Genomic DNA, 5102 nt, shown 5'->3' with positions numbered 1-5102 from the left:
GGAGAGGGTAGGCTGGTGGTACAGCCTGGTGGTACAGCCTGGTGGTACAGGCTGGTGGTACAGCCTGGTGGTACAGCCTGGTGGTACAGCCTGGTGGTACAGCCTGGTGGTATAGCCTGGTGGTGCAGTCTGGTGGTGCAGTCTGGTGGTACAGCCTGGTGGTACAGGCTGGTGGTACAGGCTGGTGGTACAGCCTGGTGGCACAGTCTGGTGGTGCAGGCTGGTGGTACAGCCTGGTGGTACAGCCTGGTGGTATAGCCTGGTGGTACAGCCTGGTGGTACAGTCTGGTGATACAGGCTGGTGGTACAGCCTGGTGGTACAGCCTGGTGGTACAGCCTGGTGGTACAGCCTGGTGGTGCAGTCTGGTGGTACAGCCTGGTGGTACAGCCTGGTGGTACAGTCTGGTGATACAGGCTGGTGGTACAGGCTGGTGGTACAGCCTGGTGGTGCAGTCTGGTGGTACAGTCTGGTGGTACAGCCTGTTGGTACAGCCTGACTAAAGAGTGTGTGTAAAGGAGTAGTCTGTTCAGAACACTTATACACATCGAGCTATCCGAACACACACATCGAGCTATCCGAACACACACATCGAGCTATCCGAACACACACATGGAGCTATCCGAACACACACATCGAGCTATCCGAACACACACATGGAGCTATCCGAACACACACATCGAGCTATCCGAACACACACATGGAGCTATCCGAACACACACACATCGAGCTATCCGAACACACACATCGAGCAATCCGAACACACACATCGAGCTATCCGAACACACACATCGAGCAATCCGAACACACACATCAAGCTATCCGAACACACACACATCAAGCTATCCGAACACACACATCGAGCTATCCGAACACACACATGGAGCTATCCGAACACACACATCGAGCTTTCCGAACACACACATCGAGCAATCCGAACACACACACATCGAGCTATCCGAACACACACACATCGAGCTATCCGAACACACACATCGAGCTATCCGAACACACACACATCGAGCTATCCGAACACACACATCGAGCTATCCGAACACACACACATCGAGCTATCCGAACACACACATCGAGCTATCCGAACACACACACACACACACACGCGGAGAGTTATCCGGACGCACAATTATACAAATACAATGGCAAACGGATTTACGGACATCACAAAGCGAATACAATATCCTCCCTCCCAGCGGGTTTGGCCACACACCAACATGCACACACGCAAACCACAGCAGGAAGAGGGAGAGAGGACGACTGTGGAAGGGTGTTGGAGGGAGAGAGGGAGGATGGGATGCGGTGTTGGAGGAAGAGATGCGGTGTTGGAGGAAGGGAGGAAGAGAGAGGAGTGGAGAGAAAGAGCTCTAAGCCTGCTAGCTACACCCACCACTGTCAGGGTGGTACGGTAATTATGAAAAAGCTCTAATTATGCCAATACGACTGGCTATATAATTGAGAGAGTCTTCTACACCTCCTGGAAATGTCTTCTACAGCTCCTGGAAATGTCTTCTACACCTCCTGGAAATGTCTTCCACAGCTCCTGGAAATGTCTTCCACAGCTCCTGGAAATGTCTTCTACACCTCCTGGAAATGTCTTCCACAGCTCCTGGAAATGTCTTCCACAGCTCCTGGAAATGTCTTCCACAGCTCCTGGAAATGTCTTCCACAGCTCCTGGAAATGTCTTCCACAGCTCCTGGAAATGTCTTCCACAGCTCCTGGAAATGTCTTCTACACCTCCTGGAAATGTCTTCCACAGCTCCTGGAAATGTCTTCTACACCTCCTGGAAATGTCTTCTACAGCTCCTGGAAATGTCTTCCACAGCTCCTGGAAATGTCTTCCACAGCTCCTGGAAATGTCTTCTACACCTCCTGGAAATGTCTTCCACAGCTCCTAGAAATGTCTTCTACAGCTCCTGGAAATGTCTTCCACAGCTCCTGGAAATGTCTTCCACAGCTCCTGGAAATGTCTTCTGCACCTCCTGGAAATGTCTTCTGCAGCTCCTGGAAATGTCTTCTACACCTCCTGGAAATGTCTTCCACAGCTCCTGGAAATGTCTTCTGCAGCTCCTGGAAATGTCTTCTGCAGCTCCTGGAAATGTCTTCCACAGCTCCTGGAAATGTCTTCCACAGCTCCTGGAAATGTCTTCTGCAGCTCCTGGAAATGTCTTCCACAGCTCCTGGAAATGTCTTCTGCAGCTCCTGGAAATGTCTTCCACAGTTCCTGGAAATGTCTTCTGCAGCTCCTGGAAATGTCTTCCACACCTCCTGGAAATGTCTTCTACACCTCCTGGAAATGTCTTCTACACCTCCTGGAAATGTCTTCCACAGCTCCTGGAAATTTCTTCCACAGTTCCTGGAAATGTCTTCCACAGTTCCTGGAAATGTCTTCTGCAGCTCCTGGAAATGTCTTCCACACCTCCTGGAAATGTCTTCTACACCTCCTGGAAATGTCTTCTACACCTCCTGGAAATGTCTTCTACACCTCCTGGAAATGTCTTCTACACCTCCTGGAAATAAGACTCATTAGAGTCATTATATAACGTCTAGTCAGTCAACAAATAGGAGATAGATAACACTGCTTTCAGCCTGGTCGAGGACCGGGCCGCGGGGGACGCTAAGCCCTGAAATCATCTGAAGATAACCCCAAGAAGATAACTGCTCCATGGGCGAGGTCTTGTGTTTTTCTTCCGTTTTTATTGCGTTTGTTTAGATTGGTTATTTAAACCTGACTCTTTATTAGTTATATTTAAAATTGCTTTCCTATAATTTTAATTTGATGCTGTGTGTGTCTTGCCAATTAGTCTCACAGCTCTTTTTGTTAGCTGTAATTTTGTACAGCTGTACACCTGTTCGCTCCAGCCACATCTGTAATGATTTGTATAAGTCATTTACGAATAAAGCTTTTAAATCCTTTCTTTGTATAAACCTTTCAGTATATTTCTGTATAAAAGTTTAATATTTATTCCTATTGAAAGTTTCAAAAGTATTCGTGCATGAACCTTGTATATCTAATTCTATATAAAGCATAATATATAATATATAATATATAATATATATATATATATATATATATATATATATATATATATATATATATATATATATATATATATTATAATCACACAATTAAACATCACAATTAAAACTTTTAATCTATTCCTATTTACCTATATAAAGCTTATATATCTATTCGTATGTATAGCTTATAAATTTATCCCTATAAACTAGGGTTTACATCACCCATTTAGTTTCAGCTTATTAACGAATCAGAGATCCAATAATCTAAAACTTTCGTCTAATCTTCATTCTAGAAATCACATCAGCTACTCTTTCGTTCTAATCTGAACCTCTAAATCAGAAACTAAAGATTCTCCCATTTTTGGCCATCTATAACTTTTAGCCAATCAGGGAATTAGAGATCACGTCGTCTATAACTTTCAGCCAATCCCTGCCTTTGTACTGGCAGGTTCCCTCACTGCATTAGAGATAATAAGTTCCGCAAACATTGGGAAAGGGGGGGGGGGGGGATTACCGCGACCCAAACATGTCCTCATTCCCCTTTATCTGGGAGGATAGAGGTTTGAGTCCCTTTATGCAGACCCTCTTGCGTCCTCATGTGTGGATTTAAATGTGCTTAATAATGGGATTTAAACGTGAATAGTGAGCTCAAAGGAGGATGGGAAATCCCTTGTACGGGATTTCGTGGGCAAGAAATGGCTGGCTTCGGTAGCTGTGGCTGATCTTTTGGTTTGTTGCTGTTGGCTTTCAGAGGCGGAGCCGTCAATTGGTAAGTAATCTCTCTCTCTCTCTCTCTCTCTCTCTCTCTCTCTCTCTCTCTCTCTCTCTCTCTCTCTCTCTCTCTCTCTCTCTCTCTCTCTCTCTCTCTCTCCACCACACTACTCAATCATACTTTGTCATACTTGACACCGCTACGCTCGGTATAATTTACGCTGTGATATATTTCCTTGTTATATCATTTATAAGACATACATTCACACAGATAAATAAGAATCCGGATTTATCGCTCGCTCTCACAGCTGTACACCTGGACACCTGTCCTGTGGTCAGGACACTCTCGCCATGGACACCTGTCCTGTGGTCTCACAGCTGTACAGATGCCATAGACACCTGTCCTGTGGTCTCACAGCTGTACAGATGCCCTGGACACCTGTCCTGTGGTCTCACAGCTGTACAGATGCCATGGACACCTGTCTTGTGGTCTCACAGCTGTACAGATGCCATGGACACTTGTCCTGGGGTCTCACAGCTGTACAGATGCCATGGACACTTGTCCTGGGGTCTCACAGCTGTACAGATGCCATGGACACCTGTCCTGTGGTCTCCCAGCTGTACAGATGCCGTCTGTAAGACCCCCAGGACACCTGTCCTGTGGTCTCACAGCTGTACAGATGCCATGGACACCTGTCCTGTGGTCTCACAGCTGTACAGATGCCATGGACACCTGTCTTGTGGTCTCACAGCTGTACAGATGCCATGGACACCTGTCCTGTGGTCTCACAGCTGTACAGATGCCATGGACACCTGTCCTGTGGTCTCACAGCTGTACAGATGCCATGGACACCTGTCCTGTGGTCTCACAGCTGTACAGATGCCATGGACACCTGTCCTGTGGTCTCACAGCTGTACAGATGCCATGGACACCTGTCCTGTGGTCTCACAGCTGTACAGATGCCATGGACACCTGTCCTGTGGTCTCACAGCTGTACAGATGCCATGGACACCTGTTCTGTAGTCTCACAGCTGTACAGATGCCATGGACACCTGTCCTGGGGTCTCACAGCTGTACAGATGCCATGGACACCTGTCCTGTGGTCTCACAGCTGTACAGATGCCATGGACACCTGTTCTGTAGTCTCACAGCTGTACAGATGCCATGGACACCTGTCCTGGGGTCTCACAGCTGTACAGATGCCATGGACACCGTTTTTTTTTAAAAAAGCTGTACAGATGCCATGGACACCTGTCCTGGGGTCTCACAGCTGTACAGATGCCATGGGACACCTGTCCTGGGGTCTCACAGCTGTACAGATGCCATGGACACCTGTCCTGGGGTCTCACAGCTGT

The sequence above is a fragment of the Procambarus clarkii genome, chromosome 60, assembly GCF_040958095.1.
Source record: "Procambarus clarkii isolate CNS0578487 chromosome 60, FALCON_Pclarkii_2.0, whole genome shotgun sequence".
NCBI classification, from domain to species: domain Eukaryota; kingdom Metazoa; phylum Arthropoda; class Malacostraca; order Decapoda; family Cambaridae; genus Procambarus; species Procambarus clarkii.
The sequence above is the reverse complement of the archived record's forward strand: the minus strand, read 5'-3'. Positions refer to the sequence as shown.